Raw genomic sequence first — 18,779 nt, 5'->3', positions numbered from 1 at the left:
TACATGTCAACTTTTTCTAGATGGGACGATGAGCAAACATATTAATTAACTCCCCCTTAAGATAATGTTTCGCAAAGCCATATGTCACTAATAGCAACTATTATTTTTACTCACCCTATTTGTCACAAAGTTGAAAAGGTGATGAGAATTGTCTTCCTCGTAAATTAAGTCATTAGGAGAACAATTGACACAAAGAATTCTATTATGTCGTCAATGATGATTCCACTAAGTTTCACAACTTAGTTTCTTTCATCTTAAAGAGATTAAAAAGACTTTTCTTTCCTAAATTCCACAGACGCACTCCCCCAAAGATATGTCAATTAAGCTTTTATTCAATTAAGAACTCACCACCATTTGATGTTATTCTCAAAATAGAACAAAAAAGGCGATGTTTTTACTAGAAAAATGATTTTCTCGGATTTTAAAAGATCTCACAAGAAGATATAAGACAAGGATCAATCGTCAAAAGTATTCATCTTTACTTATTCAAGCAAGAACATGAGAGTTATAAGCATAACTTTTGAAGATTATCATGAAATTGGCCACAATGAAAAAATGGTAAAATATAAATATCATGAAAAACAATACGTGGTAGATCTATTCATGAAGATCAATTATTGCAATTATCCTCAATGAACAATTTAATTAAATAAATTTTGTATACTATAATATAAAGAAGTAGTTATTGCTGTAAATTTGTTACTATATAAATATTAGTTACAAAATAAATAGTAAAAAGAAAAGAAAACAATACTCGATAATGCATTCAATTATCTTCATTAATGTACTTACTATACGCAACGTATTAAAAACACAATTTGTAATTAAATTTTATTACATATAATTTTTCTAGTACAACGTGATTATTTATTTTTTTTCGTTTAAATGTTTTTTCGCATATAATGTTATTATAAAAATTTTGGTAAACTTTAAAAAAAGAAAATCCACTATCTTCCGCTGCTCAAGATAGTCTATCTTTGTTGTGGTTTACCGTCAACTCCTTTTCCACCTTCTTCCCCAACTCCAACACCTCTAATATCTCTTTCACAGATTCTTGTTCATCTTCATTTTTTATAATATTAAATGATTCACCACAAGTAAAAAAATCGGCATATGAGCTTACAGTACATGTATATGGATGAGGATGTAGTAACAGTTAGAAACATGTGGAATGTAATTCCAAATGAGATCCTTCACTTACAACCTGGCGATAGGGGTGGGCAACGGACGGACGGTTGCGGATTAGGGGTCACCCGCAACCAAACCGTCAAAGTTGCGGATTTGAGAATTCAAACCGTGACCGGCCCAATCACTCGCGGATTTGCCCTCTGCGGATCAGCGGATTTTGCGGGCCGGTTGCGGATTAACCGCGGATTTGATCACAAGAATCATCAAAAAAAAACTAAGTATAGAAACTAGAAAGTTACAAACTAGAGAGTATAGACGTTTTTTTAACACAAAAGAGTTCTAATTCATTAATTCAAAAGCAACAATAGACATAAGATAGTTAACAGCTAACACAAAAGAGTACTAATTCAAATGCAACAAGTCTGGTGCCAAGCCATATGAATCTCTGATGCCAAAAACTGAAAAAGAGACCTTGGATTCGAGTACTAGTTTATTCAATCCATGATAGATATGTCTGGAATTTCCTGCAAGATTTCTGCCGCATCTGTAAAATGAGGAGGAGTTATAGATAATCAGTAAACACTAAATTTGGGCATCATTCTGATCATAAGTTCCTAATTTGATCTGATATATCATAAGCCGAAGGAACCAATGTCACAAACAGCAGAAATCTTAAGGGGAGCAAAAATAAGCAATTCTCGAGCAAAAATAAGCAATTCAGTTCAATATCTAATCGCTTATTCTCATATCAAAAACATTCAAACAGGATCACTTCAATTCTGACATGCCAATCAACATTCAGATAGACATAAGACAAACAAGAACTCCACCACAATCAACAACTAATATACAAAGCAAGCTGTAATTTCAATTTCCAACCACACATTTCTAAGTTCCTTAAATGCCAGATATGACATAAAACGTAAAACACTCAAAGCACATCAGTTCATTTCTTCCATGTAAATGAGCACTCAGATCATAGACAAAACCCACAACACAACTCCACAGCGAGACAGTAACTAAATTCAGAACTGTAATCTTAAATTTCTAACCATTGTTATTAGAAGAATACAAACCTTTCTTTGCAACGCTTCCTCGTCTATATCCCTTCGTCTTCAGCCGACTAAAATTATACTTCTTTTCTTCCTGGATGTGAAGGAAAAGCTATCAACATTAATAACCCCTTTTCCAAATATGATTTATTCACAAAAAAATGGTACCCATTGATTGAACCAATGAAAATCAAATAATGAATTAGAAATTGAAAACGAATACAAATTAACCTTAATTCCCAAAACAAATATACACCAATTAGAATTCCCTGTACCCAATTGAATTCAAAGTTACTTAACCCTATTTCCCAAAACAAAATAAGAACTCAAAAATGAATACAATTAAATGAGAATGAATCCCCTGTTCCCAATTGAATTGATAATTGAAAGTTAACCCTAATTCCTAAAACAAAAATCTGAACTGAAATTAAAATTATCTAAATTTAATTGATAATGGAAACCACTAAATCATACAAATTATCTAACAAATATCAATCTCAAATTCTCAATTTTCAGTTCCATATAATCTTAGATGAAAAATCAAACTTTACACCAAATTAAAGTAAACCTAAAAGTAATTACCTTTTATGAAAGAGTCAAAGAATACTGAATACATGAACAGAAAGTGGTATTTGCTTGAGGTTGCGAGAAAATCAAATCACTATCGCCAACGATAGTGATTAGTGAACAAAGAGCTTGGCTATTAACCTAGAAACTTAAAGAAACGAAAGAGAAAGAAGAGAAACTTTTACTTTAAACCAATCACAAACATGCAATCGATTTGGGGGAAAAAAATCAAAAAATTTAATTTTTCTGCAATCAAAACTAAAGTTAATCGTTACTTACTTCTCTGCAAATCGATAAAGATGTTACAACCAATGAAGAAGAAATTACTTCTCTGCAATCGAAGATGAGACGATGAACTCGAAGAAAAAAAGATGAGACGATGAACTCGAAGGAAAATAAAAGGCTATTAGGGTTTAGAAATATAAGATCCTTATATATAAAACCCCAACTTCCCATATTATCCTTAATACTTTTAATAAATTCCCTAAATGTCCTGCGGTGCGGGTAATCCGCGGTTATCAAGTCCCAACCGCAACCGTAACCGCACCGCGTGCGGATTTGAAAATGCACCCGTGTCCGGTCCATAACTCTTGCGGATTGGTTTTTACCCGCAAATTTGCAGACGGATACGGATGAAAACCGCGGTTACGGTTTTTCTGCTCATCCCAAGTAGATTCGTCAACTAAAGCACCAGACTGTCCCTTCCTAAGTTTATATGGACTTTCTTTAGATTGTCATCAAAGGCTACAATAAAAACTTAACAAGCGAGGGAAAGAAATTCAAGTTACCAAGAAGACGTGGAAGACAGTAATAAGAGTATATGATTAGTGATCAGTGCTTTTGGAGAGTACTAGTAGAACATAGTAATTGGCTAAGACTGGTCCATATGAACGACTTTATTGTACCGATCCGCATATGACCACATAAAATTGATTGTACACATAAAAGGAACCAATTATCATAACGTGTATAAAGCATGCAAAATTCAAAGAAAAAATTTGAACTGAGTTTCAGTACTCCATTAAAAATTGCAACTTGAAATGAAAAAATACGGGGATCACATTCACAAAGATATAAAACTCCGGGCTCACATTAATTGATCCCAATGATATGATGTTTCTAGGGCTCACATTCACAGAGATATAAAACACCGGGCTTAACATGATTGAAGGGGTTGTCTTACACAAAACCCAAGGTAATATTCCCTATATGACGATGACATGCTGTTAACCAGGCTCAATGAAATTCCACGTAAATTTCAAAAAATAAATAAATAATCACATTACTAGTGCTTTTGGCCGGCCGCATTATGAAAAAAACGAAATAAGAAAGCTTACATCACTTATATACTTTGACAATCGTGCTAGATAGTTCCTTTTTATTTATGTGTATGCAGAAACCCAATGAACTCCAAATTATGTTTGTCGGTTCCGAAACAACTTAACCATTATTCTTTGGCAAAACACTTGGTGCAAACTTGTTTTTTGGATAACATACGGATGCACATTTCTTCTTCGAGATGCATGGCAAACTTCCCACATGCTTAATCTATATGGAAAACTTAAGATCGTTGGTAAAAAGTAATTCATAAACATGGAAACAAGTTATCAAACTTATATTTATTTGTAAGCTACCAAGCCTTGTTCATCAATATATATAGAGGTTTCCCGAAACACTATAATATCAATCATGGCACTTCTGTGTCCTAGTTGGGTTAGATTATTCCTCTAAAAACCAAGGCTTCCTCTGGTGAAACTTTATTAGGGTACGAATTTGAAAATATTCAAAAGGATTCGTGAAGCCCAGTCAGGCTATCTTTTACATGATAGATTTTTTATCTGGATCTAGTTCTTAGTGATTGTTGTACTTCTCGAATTATAGATTAGAAACAAGATACTGCATATAGAAATCATAAAGTATTCTTCCTCTCAGACCTTGTGATTCCACAAGATTGATATTCAAAACTCTTTTCTTTTGCTTTGTTTGGATTATTATTGGGACGGGCCTGAAAATTACGCCTAGCGCCCCTGGGCGCAGGCCCTAACTCCCCCGATGCACCACTCTGATGCTACAATCCGGGCCTTAAAACTAGGAAAATGCCTTGTAAGCATGCTCGTGTAGCATGATGCAGCTAACTTAGAATCCACATTGTTCCAACTTACCCTTGTTATGCGAAGGGTTTAAATCCATTGAGGCTAGTGTCGATGCATGATTTCATGCATCACTGGCTCTTGAGTCTTTTCTAGGAATAAAACATGCCTTAAGCTTAAGCATATTGTTAGAGCATAGCTCGGTCGAACTCACCAAGCGTTGGTATGTCAAGTTTGGTTGTCATATTTTAGTATCAAAACTCATCTAGAGTCGCTTGATTAAATGCTTGAGTCAACTTCGTTTAGGTTAGACTAGAAAATCTAGGAATGTTGAGACATACAAGTATTACTATGAAGAATGAGAAGAAGGGTATAAATCCTTGCAAGCATGCTCGTAGAGTATGATGCAGCTAACTTAGCTTCCACACCTTTCCAACTTACCATAGAACACGAGTATAAATCCTTTCCTCAACGTAGGATATTCATCAATGAATTTTTTATCTAGCTGAGTAATAGTCATACTTACGAGTCTTGTCTAGGCATAAGACATGCCTTGAACTTACGCATAGGTCATAGCAGTCCTAGTACCCCTCTTCACTTAGTTTCGGCACTGCTGAGAGCATGCACTTTTCTTTCTCGTGATAATGGTGCAACAATCAGGGTAATGCCGTACTTTCCTTAGGTTTATGCAAGCTTCGCTAACTTTCATATCGATGTAGCTTACTTTCGTGGCCATGCCAAACTCATAATTGGTACATATGCCAACTCCTTGTAGCTTGATAGGCAGTATGAGCATCCAAGGAATTGAATGCAACTCACCTCATCAAGTCTGGCCACAATCATCTCATGCATCGCAATACCGAGCCATATGATATGAGAGGTCAATGTGTCGCAATCATCTCTCAAATAGATGATATGAGCGACAAAGTTCTAGACCGGCAATGCTGCAATTCATTGCGGCTTCCTACGTACTCTTCCATACTCTAAAGGGATCAAGCACAGACCGTAGTTCATCCTCGAGTGGACATAAACTTAAGCCAACTCATCTAAAAAGCCGTGTCCTAGCAATAATGGTAATGGCCACTATAAAATATTTTGTAAAAATAAAAATAAATGAAAATAAAAGAAGTTTTAGAAAATATTTTGTAAACATGTACATGGAAACTTCAACATGTCAAAAGATACTTTAGCTAGAACAAATAATGTGAATCAGGAGTGGCATGATCATCCTCCTGACTATACCTCTCCTAAGTTGTACATGGTGCAAGTTGGTTGGCTTTAATGTTATAATTTTAAGGACCCTCAAGCTCGTCAACGCTATTAGACCAGTCAAGATACGATTTAACCGTTAATGACTCAATTAGTTAATGTAAATTTTAATTAATAGAAATTAATCTAACAATAATCTAGATACCGAACTAATATCGTTAGATAGGTATCGAAAAGTTATGCGAGATGGACTACTCGAACATGTCATTCGGATACCAGACGAAGAAGAAATCATCGGAATAGTGAGAAACGAAAAATAATCTTTTTTTCATTAGACCGACTTGGGCTGCCCTTATCCAATTCATCGGGTGTCCCATAAATTCCCTTTGGTCTTATCTAGACCTAACCGAGAAGATAAACTCACTTTCTCTTCCTTTCTTTTTCATTCTTGTTTTTTCTTTTCTTTTCTTTTCTTTTCTTCTTCTTCTTCTGTTCTTCTCCGTTTCTCTTTGGCGGTTCTGGGAGAAGATTCTAAGGACATGAAATTGAAGAGAAACTTAGGGGAAAACTTTAAGAGTTGATTTTTGGTAGAGGTATGGATTCGAGAAACGAATTCAAACTCAAACGGAAAAGGTAAATTAGTGATTAAAATTAGGGTTCCTAATTTATTGAATTTTCTTTATGAAAGTGTTTTGACTTGATAGATTATAGGTGGGTTTGATCTTAATTGTGTTGTAGATGATTGTATAGAGCTTAATTTTAGTTTCCTAAGAAAGATAGTGAATCCGAGGTTAGGATTGGGTGATGTTGATTAAATGAAGAAAATTAATTGAACGATGGTGATTTGAAGAAGAGTTGATGTTGTTTCAAGCTAGAGTTAGTGATTGAAATTGGGTCATTGATTTAGACTCTTCAAGAAAGAAATTTAGAATTAGGGATTTCAATAGAGATGTAATCAAGAGAACTGTTGCTGATGAAACTCATGTAGCAGGTGAAGCTATTATTAGTTAGTTGACTTGAGAAGCATGGAAATGAGACTGAGACTTTGTAGGGGGTAGAACTGTAATGGTGATTGCATGGTGTTGGAGTTGCTTGTTGTAGTATGAATTAACATTTGGAGTTGACATGGAGATGAGTTTGGATTTGAAGGGGTTAATTAATACAGTGAGAGAGTTATTGTTGAGAATAGATGAATGGATTAGGGAATATATGAGTTGGATCAAGAAGAATGAGTAACTATTGTGGAGAGTTGAAATGGATTTGCAGATGTAGATGATTGTACCGAGATACAAGTTATAGTGGTGATGTTGAAGTTGCAGGGGATATCAGTGGCTGGTGGAAGTTATATGTGGAGTTGTTAAGTATGAGTTGCTGCCAGAGATATGAGAAAATCAATTTTTCACTGGTTGTGGTGTTTTTCGGTGGAATGGAGTTGTGTAGAAAGTAATTTTGAACCTGAGTTGAAATGAAGAGTCATAGCATAGATAGTTCAGGTCAGGTCTGCAGAGGTCTGTAGTGGGAGCTGGTCAGGATGTGTAAGTGTCTTTCGCACACGTGAGAGTGTCGGTCTTTGTTCAATCGGTTAGAGTATATAAACTCGACTATAAGTCTCTGTAATTCATCTTTTTCTAATAATCAATCTTGATTACAAACCATCTGCATACAATGTAAACATTCGATTTATTGAATGTTATCATGGTATCGGACCTGAGAAATCAATTTCTCGGGGTATCGATCCAATTTTTCCACTAATTCAACTTGAAATTTCACTCTTCTGCTGCTGCTCATCATCAACTCGATTGTTCTTTATCCAAAATCAACCGATTGTTCTCCATTTTACACAGAATTAAAACTCAGATCTAGATTTCTACCCACAACATCTTCCAATTTCATCTTCAACCAAATATTTCCATCATAATTATCTTACTTTTGCAGCTAATTTCTTCATCAAGATTTGCTGATCTTGAATCCTGATGCCGAGATAGTCTGAGCGTGTTCTAGATCGTTACACCAAGGTCTAGTTAGGGCAAAAACTTAAAGGCATTCCACCGATTGGATTCATCAGAAGATTGGGAAGTTTTTGGTCTCATATCTTACTTCAAGGAAGTCCTCACCTATGTGTTGAAAATCTTGCGTTTCATATGATGTTTCTGGTTTGAATTTCGTATTGGAGTTGGAGTGGACGAATTAACAGGTTTGAGTTATTCTAAATTCATCACTGTTGTTACCAAGTTTGTTTCTGGAACTAGTATGCAAATTGCGATTGCTGATGGTTAATAAGTGTGAAGTTGTATTTGATCCTGATGCTAGTATTGCAACAACATCAAGAAGATTAAGCATGATTTTATCTCTAAAATTCGGTGTTAGGGTTTGAGCTCTTGGTTGTTTCAGTTTCCTGTTGGTGTGTGGATTGAAATTTCTTACCTCATCAACTAGCATCTGAGTCTCTGTTGGTGATCTCCATTGCTATCTTTAGATTACTTTAGTTTTAACATCATGTGTTCAGCTTCTACATCACTAGATCAACAACACACAATTCTGTCTTCAAAAGCTGTTTTCATCATAACTAGAATTGTGACATCTAGTTTTTTTTTATCAAGTCCTACTTGTGCTGATACCTGGAGCTTTTGAGTCTGAGCATGCCTATCTCCTCTACACCTTGTCTAGATAAGAGAGAAGCTTAAAGTTGTTCCACTTGAAAGTGAGGAAAATCTCCTCTTGAATCACAGATGTGTATTGATGTGTGTATGGAATGAGAGTTTGCTGCATTATATGTGCTTAATTTGCTTGTTATCAGTTCATCCCGTTGGTATTGGCTTTGGCACATTCCTCTTTTTATGAGTGTGTTAGCTTGCGAGTTCAAATGATGAAACTGTATATGATGTTCTGGGATTGAAATTGAGGAGTTACATAAGTACAAGCTAATGTCCTCTTTGATGAGTCTATATTCAATTCTGATGTAGCCTGGTTTAGTTATCCTTTCTATTATTTTTCATGTTTCTGAATAATGCCAGACTATCTCTTATTTGCCGGTTTCCTTCTTTTTTCGATTGAAAATAATACGGGTACTTTAAGTGCTTTCAATAAACTCCTTCAGTCTGCTGCTCTCAACTACTTATAATGTCATTGATGTATGAAAGTTAGTGGTGTTGGCAATGTATTTGTATGAGAATGCAGCTTACAAGCTCAAGCAATTAAGTGAAAATAGTTTTTATGTGGCATGGATTTCAAATTGTGCATTTCTACAAATGGTGATAATGTTAAATTGGTCAGTTGGTGTTCATTTTTTTAAGTTGTCCTGCTGATATTGCTTGTTATACTCTACAGTTTATTGGTTCAATATTGCATTTCTATGATTGGCTTTGTTAGACCTCAGACTGAGGCTGAGATGTTATGATTGGCTTTGTTGGTAACTTCTGGTAGTGTATTTATACATCTGGTGACAAACTCAGTTGTTATCCCTGCACTGGATTTTGTCATATACTTCTCATGGCTAGCAGCTGCTGCTTTGTTATGCTACTTCCTGCAGCTTTTTGTGCAACTATGTGCTGCATCGGCTAGTGAATATGTGGAATGGAAGACTCATGGGCATTGCAGGTTCTTATCGGTTAGAAATTACAATTGTTTTACTAGTATCCCCCTACAACTAATTCATCAGGCGTAAGTTCAGGTTCTTCGTCCATTGCATTGTATATTTTTTGTTCACCAAATCTGCTTCCTATGCCTACTGCACATGCCTATTACATTAGCATCTACACCTACTTGACCATTAACTCTACTAAAAAAGCAACAAGAAAAATACATGCTTATACTTTCCTACACCAAATTATGTTATGAACTGCATCAAGGACTCTCTCCTACTACTGCAACAAGTACATATTATTCTTTGATTCCCCTCTTATTTTCCTGCACCAACTTGTCATGTTATGCGTTATGGTACATCCTATATCGCCAACAACAACTACCATCTCTCAATCTGGCATTTCATCTTTACAAACTTGGGTTTTTCGTTACAAACTTGGGTGTTTCTACCGCTGTTATTTGTTGTATCTTGTGGTGCTGGAGAGAGTTATATTGTCTGATTTCTAGTGCTCAATAATTATTGTATCTTCAGGTCAGGTCTGCAAGTTCAAGGTTTCTTTGCCATCCACCTTGACCTTGAGGGGGGATAATAGCATAGATAGTTCAGGTCAGGTTTGTAGAGGTCTGTAGTGAGAGATGGTCAGGTTGTGTAAGTGTGTTTCCCACACATGAGAGTGTCGGTCTTTGTTCAATCGGTTAGAGTATATAAACTTGACTGCAACTCTCTGTAATTCAATCTTTTTCTAATAATCAATCTTGATTACAAACCGTCTGCATACAATGCAAACATTCGATTTATTGAACGTTATCAAAGAGATGGTGTCAGTACTGAAATAGTTTGTAGGTGAAGCTGTAGGGTTGTAATTGAAGTTAGAAATGCATTTTTGTTGAAGTCTTGGCATGTTTTGTGTTGCGCCATGATTGTGCATTAGTATGTTTGGCATGTGCAATGGCCTGTATCAGAATCTTATACCAGTCAGATGTCTGACTGATTCGACTCACCTGACTTGGCCATCTGATTGAGTTGACACTCTGAGTTGCCCCCGACTTGACTCAGTTGACCATACTTTGACTCATTTGATTGTTGACTCTGACCAGTTGACATGACCTTGGACGTTGACCGTTAATGGACCTCTTCGACTGTTAGTTGACCCGAATGGACTGGGTCTTAGATTATTGGGTAGGTTTGATGGACTTGGGCTAAGAGTTAGTTTTCTTATCTTGATGAATTGGACCCCTAATGGTCCGAATTAGCATTTGGTTCCTTCTACAAAGTTGTAGATATTCACTAGACTTATCGAATGGACTATATTACCAAACCAATTGAATTAGTAAACCCTTAGATGTGCTAAAGATAGATAATGAAGAGGTGTATAACCATAAATGGGCTTAGAACCATTAGATAGTCACTTAATCTTTAACTAGAGACTTGTATAAAATGATGTTATGAGTCCTGTATGAGCCTTCTGGCTAATTTCTTAGAGTGCTTATGTGACTAACAGTTGATCTTTACTAACAACGATCGATCTAAAAAATGTACTAGTGGGTTATGGATCTCACGGTTGTTGTAGTAATTCGATTGCGGTAAATAAGGATTCGATGCTCGGACTTGAAAAGATTTTTAAAGCAAAAATATATACAAAATTGTCACAGGATCAAGAGACACTAGGACTCAGGATTTCACCAATTCTTATACTCATGCGATTCATGTATTTATTCTAAACAGTTATAGCTTCTAAACATCGACTCTTTATTTGCCAAAATAGATTTTAAAAATATTAAGTGTAAATCTTAAGCATGGCCTATCAAAAGGATTAGTCCCAAGCATAAACCATCAAATGAAATCACAAATAATTAAGAAAAAATCATAATTCAATTCATAATAATGCAAATAGTCATAAAAGAATTAAATAAAAAATTATTCATGCATAAAGAATGGTTTCCTCCATCATCCCAGTATTGGGGTTTAGCTATTCATATCAATCACACACTCAACATATTAATTCAAAGCTCAAAGTGTGATTAAAAGAGTCAAAAGTTATAAAAATAGTAGTTCTGAGACTCACAAAACCCGTCCAGAAAAGAACGATAGTAATATGCTGCTGTTTTAGAACGACAGATTGCTGCTGCTTGCACTGTTGTTTTAAGACCCACGGAAGCAAGTCGTTGTCACTGTTGATAAACGACTGTCCTCTGGAGTCTGTTCTTCGTGTTCTTCGTGCTCTTTAATGGCAGCAACACCAGCAGAATTCCTCCTTCCTGCAGCTCCCGTTCTTCGCTCCTCTAGCCACTCTCTGGTCTCTGATCGACCCCAAACCTCTTCATCCCCTTTTATGAGACTTGTATCCTCCTTTATATACTACCCAGCTCCATAAATCTCGAGAAATCTTTTTCTTTTTTCCTCCCTGCCAAGTTACGGTTTTTCTTTTCTACACGGCTGCTGACCCTTTCCAAACTCTCGTACGCGTCTTCTGTTGTTACAAAAATTTCCCAAGATATAAGGGAATCGAATAAGAGAAGATATCTTCCCTAATCCTCCACGTAATCTCCAAAATTATCTCCACAGCAGACCCGTGAAAACATCACCTCTGTTTTGCTTGATATCGACGATTCAGCCCAATATGCTCGACCCAAACGCACACATAAACCCTGTTTGGTCCATTAAAGTCCATCCCAATCGAGTTTGGCAATTGAATCTCCATAAAACACGTCCAACAATTCGAACCCTAAACTGCTAGAGTTGAAAACCAATTTCCCGCCAAAATTCTGTTTTAAACGTGAAGAAGAAGGGTGTTCCCCTATCCAGCTCCGGTGTCCCTTTAGCAGCTGCCTGGAAATGGGTCACCCCTTAGTAATTAGGTTACCCCTTATCCAAAATTGAGGGTCCGTATAGTGAGTTTTCTGGGACATTTTCCGCACTTTTTCGGGGTTCCTCCGAGGTATTTCTGAGGTGCTTCCGGTACTCTATCGACGGAGGTCCAAACGCCGCATTTTCAGCCAATTTCGCCGCAAAATCTTATTCTTCTAAAAACACCTACAAATAGATAAAATAACCAAATAAGTATAGAATCGAGCACTAACACTATATACAATTGAGATATATTAGACACATAAATGCGTCTATCAACGGTATGCGAGGCTTGTCATCAAAGGAGGTGGAAACTCTGTAACCTTCTTGTAATCATTAAGTTTTTCTTTATCTGCGAGGATGGTGAGACTTTACTATCTGTGTGCATGATTACGTGTACTTTGATGTATTACTTATGTGATACTTTTGTATTCAATGTATGTTATATTTGCATGTAAGATGTTGTTACGATGTGTTTGTTTGTGATATGCATTATGAGATTTCCCTGCGAGGAGTGTCTGTTTTTTCCCCACGGCTCTCAGCTAAGTTGAGTATGTCTGTACGCCATCCAGTTGAATATTATTTTAGTAGGGCGGTACGCCATCCATCTGTAATATTATTATAACTATTTCATTTAGTAGAGCGGTACCCCCATCCGTTTTAATATTATTGCTTATTAAGATAGTAGAGCGGTACGCCATCCGTCGGCAATAGTATCTAGTAGGGTGGATCGTCATCCGTCTTGATATTACATATACTATTTTATTTGAGGTAAATCACTCGTGTGCATATTATACTTTTTTGTCCAACTTTCTGATTTTGATGGTAGTATTCTGAATCATGGTTTGTATGGGCACTCTGTGTGGACGATGTTAATATTATTGATTAGAGTTGCTCTCGCGTCGTCTTCTGCAATGAGTTTGGCGAGGTTAGAGTGACACTTGATTCATGATGCATACACTACTGAAAGATTAGTTTCTTCTTGTTTCTTTCAATTTATATTAAGTGATTCATTGAGCACCCTTTGGGATGATGTGCTCACTCGTTCCCACTACAATATTTTTCAGTTATCAGAAGTGATGACGCGAATGAAGATATTCGTTCCCATAATCCAAAACGATGGCAGATTAAGAATGTTATGTATTTTTTATAAAGAAATAATAATATTGAGGCACCTAAAATAATTGAAAAGTGTTGATCTGGTTAATGAGACAAAGGCGATATTTGAGTTTGACTTTTATAAAGAAATCCAAAGGAACTGATACTATTTTTATTTTATTTTTGAAAATAAGACTTATATTGAAAGGCATCCGTTAATCTGCGTATTCAGACTCTTCAGAGACCATTTCATGAGGAATGACTCTTCTAATGGCTGAATTTCTAAGATTAACATCAGTAATAGCAGTTATAGGGAGAATGTTGTTTAAGTTACAGGATTCATATGCTTTGACAGTGTCAAAAGCAATTGAAGGAATTAAAAGGCTAGGAGGTTCTTCATTCCAGGAAGTTGTATTATCAGAACTTCTTCCCTTCTTTGCTAACAAGTCTGCCACCTTGTTAGCTCTCATATCTACATACTGAAAACCTAGAAAAGAGACTAAATTCTTAGCTAATAATTTAACTTCATCTAAGATGGTTATACATTGCCATTGGACTGTTGATTCTCTGCCTTGAAGATACTTGATTGTTGCCTGGTTGTCTCATTCAATCACAATTGTTGTATGTTGTTTGTGACTGCCCATTGAGTTGTATTGAGGAGAGCTAGAGCTTCTGCCTCTTCTGATGAGAAGGTCATGTTGCATCCCATTGTTGCTGCTTTGAATGTCCCTGTCCAGTTGCGTAAGATGAAACCAAAACCAGAGTTAGCTAATTCAGATATCCAAGAGGCATCACAGTTTATTTTATAGGTATTAATAGCAGGTAGAGACCATATTATCTTTGTGAGTTTTACTATACTGCTGATTGTTTTGTTCTGATTACTGCAATCAGGAACCGATACTATTGAGATAGGACAATGTATATTGATTTTAAAACAAATTGTGCCTAGTTAGGATAAAAACAAATTCATCACTGTATTATTGATTTTAAATTTCGATCAACCAAATTAAAAGTTCACGAGAAAACTACCAAGTTTTAGGTTAATGGGTTATCTCGGAATATATTTTTTTTCTTTGATTTCAGTTAGGTACTGATCATCACCGGTTCTTGACCAAAACCGGTATCGCCGGTTTTAAATTTTCCGAGGATCTTCACCTTTGATAGTTAATTTTTTTTAAAGATAGTTGTACTGTTGTAGTTAAATCATGGGTTAAGTGATGTCATGAAATCCCAAATGCTTGGCCGTGGTGCTGCTAGAGCAAAAGTTTTTCCCTAAACCGGTGTAGAAGGAAAAGGAAGAAGTTTTCGAGGGTTCGGGTTCTGGTTATGGTTAATCTATCCAAGAACTTCACCCCTTTCATTCCTTGGCCTTGACACATATTTACAAAATTGATCAAAGACTAAACCAAATCTTAGAAGGCGGAGAATTTGGACACCTCGGTTAAAATAATAACTCCGTAATGTTCATATCAGTGACTAACCATGGTCTAGAATCCATATATAACGCTTTCATGTCTTTTTCGTCTTGTAAATGAAAACTAAAACTTACCATGATTATGAATTTTGAGAATTGAGATAGTACCAACAGTACTCCGGTCCGGTTACACCGTGGTTTTCCATTTCTTTTTGATGAGCCGAAGAAGAAGATAAAATATGTTAAAGCTGATAATTGGGCTTTCACCGCTTTTATCATGAATTGGGCTTTCACCGCTTTTATGTCAAAGGAAAAAAAATCCGTCTTTCCTTGGACCTGTTCCTTGGAGGTTTTGGTTTGTAATCCCCTACACTACCATCCAGTGGTGTGTAAGCTTAAAATCTTTTTTACTGATTCCGGTCGTCCTTAATCTGTTGAGACCAGGAGGGAGATAAAAGTGAGAACACAAATTATGAAGTCCAAGAAGTGAATTCAGACGTGAAATCCGAAAAAAACATACCTGTACTATGGGAGTTTGTAGATGAGGGAATTCAGCATTGTTGGAGTTGCTTCATTACCGATCCGCTACTGGACATCTCTCTTTTACCGGCATAGGAAGAAACAATGTACACGGTAGAGTTACTACTGGTTTTGTACATTTTTACATATCATGGTTGGAGTTGCTGGGAAAGGTTACATTGACCTGTATACCAGCTGCATTGTCTTGGTCATAGCAGTTAAAACATAAAACACTAGAATTTTTTCTAGAAAAATAAGATGGGTCATTGTCAAACTCAATTTGAACTTGATTTAGATCATGTAAAGCCAATTGAATCCTAGCAGGGAGATTATCAAACACAGACTTGCTTCACTTCTTAGGAAATAGTCAACATCAGAATCTTCATCCCTAGAGACCCTATTATTCTTTGACAACATCAAGAAATGACAGTATTACTACAGTGACCAGAAGCACCAGAGGCTATATATGCCAAAATGACTTATGGGTTTAAAACAGGGAAAGGCTATTATTGGGTATCTCCTCCGACAGCTTCAAAAGCTTTTTCCCCTGGAAGCTGACCATGTATGAAAGCAAGCAAAGCATGTCCAGCTGATGACACTGTGAGTTAAGGATACTTTACCAGATGTACCAGAGGTTTTATATGCAAGCCATTGATGACCTAAGGTTCTAAAATAGTGAAAAGCTGTTGTTCTGTATCTCTTCGGAGAGCTACAAAAGATATTTCACATGAGAGCTGTCAGTTGACAAAAAACGAGCAAAGCATTAACTGAGCAATATTCACTAGGATCTCTCAAGATGCCAAGTATGGGGAAATTAAAAATGCTAGTGAGAAACAAAGAATGAGACATCAATAACCATTTTAGACTATTAGTAGTAATGACTGTTTACGGAGTTAATGCAACTGAGCTAGTGTTGGGTACTGAATAAAGCTTAAATATATTTCAATGCCATTGTTATCATCAGACTGAAAAGATGCACCTTGAGATCTAACTGGATCAGAATAAAACAAATGGAAAATTGATGCAGCTGTGGAAGTAGGCATTAAGTGTGCGACTAACCACACTTTAAGTGCAAACTCAAGATGTCAAAATCCTACTCAACAACAGAATCATTGGTCTGAATCCTGGTTGTAGCCTGCAAGGTAACTGGCTCACTGTCCTTCCCACGGAGGTGGAAAAGTAGCAACAATTAGGTTGGGTGTAGTTAATGACGGAATGGAAACATAAATAATGTTAGTTATCACAGAAACTGGTGCCTGATTGATAAATTCAACCCCCAAGTATATACAAAATAAATCACTACAGTGTACATCAAGCCCATTGAAATTAGATTATGGTAGCCTGTAATTAGATTTGCAAGAAAATAAAGGATGAGATTGCAAGCACACTCATGTATGGTTGAACATCTTACTGTTTCCGCATTCGGATCCTGAAAACGCACCTCTGAAACTCCCTTTAAGGAAGCTAAGATCCCCGATAGTCCGTAGCCGCAATTGTGCTGTAACAGTCAACATACAGGTAGATCATTTCCACAGTACACGACACCTAGTTGAGAAACTGATGAATTTAAACAGGGGTCATTCATTTACAAATGTAATAATTTCACCATATCTGTATTCATAAATCAAATTCTAAGCAACATCAAAACACCTATTGGTCCTAGGTGATGGAAGTACTGTTACTGGAGCTAATCAATAATCATAAACCTGCCAGAAAATGACTAACGTATAAGCACCTATTAACTGAACTTACCTCAAGTACACGTTTCCCCTAAAGCTCAGCTGCCCATTGTGAATTTCATGCTTATGGACATTAACAAGATAAATAGAACTCTCCCAACATTTGAGAAAGCTTGCAGATCCAGGTAACAAGTTTCTGAATAATGACTATTTTTACTGAACTCCTTTGACCACAAGAAAAATGAGGTGATTCACTTACCATCAGGTTTGGCATGGATAGTTTCTGAACAATGAGGTGATTCATTTCGACTACCACTTTCAATTGCATTTTTATATTCTCCATCGGCAATATGCACATGTGAACAGCATTTGCTATAGAAAACAACTGCTTAGTTTGATGCTTCCACTAACTTAAACCAAGACACAACAACTGACTAAGAAGGTTTCTGATAAGTTCATGACAATGAGATAACAACCAAACATACATTAATCCTTCATGGCAGATTCCAGAATTTAGTCCATGTAAATGACTTACATGACAAATGAATAGTTCTTCTGATCAAGACAAATGAATAGTTCTGAATATGCAGGATACATACAATGAGAATCACGAAAATCATAATTCCATTTTCAAGTAACAATGGGGCTGATCAACAATTCATAATCAAAACATACAGACTAAGCTATTAAATGAACATCAGAGAGATTACAGTGAGGCGTATTGAGGCGGAATAACAAGAGATGGTTTTGGGTAATTCTTCTCAAAGAATTTGAGTAATAACATCAGAATCAGGTACCCATTTTATTTACCATAAAATTTGACTACTGGTACCCATTTGGATTAATCACCAAAAACATAATCAACAATTGGTACATTACACACCCTTATTTCAGTTTTAGTTCAGTTCAAACCGCAAACATTTAGAATACATCATACCATTTGGGTTTTTGTTAGAAAGAGGAATTTTCTTCTCTTGCAATGTAAGAAGAACCCTTTGACTGAAAGGACTTAAAAATCGATAAACAAACAACTCTCCCATTGAAAGAAAGAAGAAACGGTTACTTGAAGGAAACAAAAGGTGGGAATTTTTCTTTTTCTTATGGTCCCCGAGAAATCTAGAAAAGGGACTTTAGCTTTGAGTTCACTTAAGCTAGAACATTTGAAACCCAAGCACAGTCCTAAGTGTACATGTACAGGATCTGGATGTGGCACGAAGGGTTAGCCTGTTCCACCGTGCTCGTGACCTCGAATAAAAGGACTTTAGCTTTACTTATTTTTACATCGATGATGTAGGACATTTGAGTTCACTTAAGCTACAACGTTTGAAACCCAAGCACAGTCCTAAGTGCACATGTACTGTTCCACCGTGCTGGCTACTAACCCTAACCAAGCACAGTCCTAAGTGTACATGTACATTTTCTGCAATTGCTTATTTTGATTCCAATAAACGAAATGAAACAAGTTCAAGTCACTAAAAACACGCAGAGTGAACAATAATTAGGAAGGAAAAAAGCACTACCATAAAGTTGGATCCATAGATGATACAAAGACAGTAACCTACATATATCGCTCACTAGTAGGACTATATTGTC

The 18,779-nt window shown here is 36.2% G+C and overlaps 1 long non-coding RNA gene across 2 annotated transcripts; it reads right to left on the bottom strand.

Moving 5' to 3' along the window:
* Nucleotides 1–13,787: 13,787 nt before the first annotated feature.
* On the bottom strand, nt 13,788–18,326 carry LOC113284249. 2 transcript variants are annotated; one of them, XR_003328054.1, is made up of 4 exons: nt 17,260–18,326; nt 15,509–17,064; nt 15,124–15,419; nt 13,788–14,303 (listed from the first exon to the last, which is right to left on the bottom strand). It is a non-coding gene; the product is annotated as an uncharacterized LOC113284249 (long non-coding RNA). The 2 variants fall into 2 exon arrangements; XR_003328053.1 differs by having other exon boundaries at nt 15,509–17,005.
* Between the last annotated feature and the right edge of the window lie 453 nt (nt 18,327–18,779).

This window comes from Papaver somniferum, chromosome 5 (genome assembly GCF_003573695.1).
Source record: "Papaver somniferum cultivar HN1 chromosome 5, ASM357369v1, whole genome shotgun sequence".
Lineage (NCBI taxonomy): Eukaryota > Viridiplantae > Streptophyta > Magnoliopsida > Ranunculales > Papaveraceae > Papaver > Papaver somniferum.
Note: the sequence above shows the minus strand (reverse complement) of the source record. Positions and strands in the feature narration are given on the sequence as shown.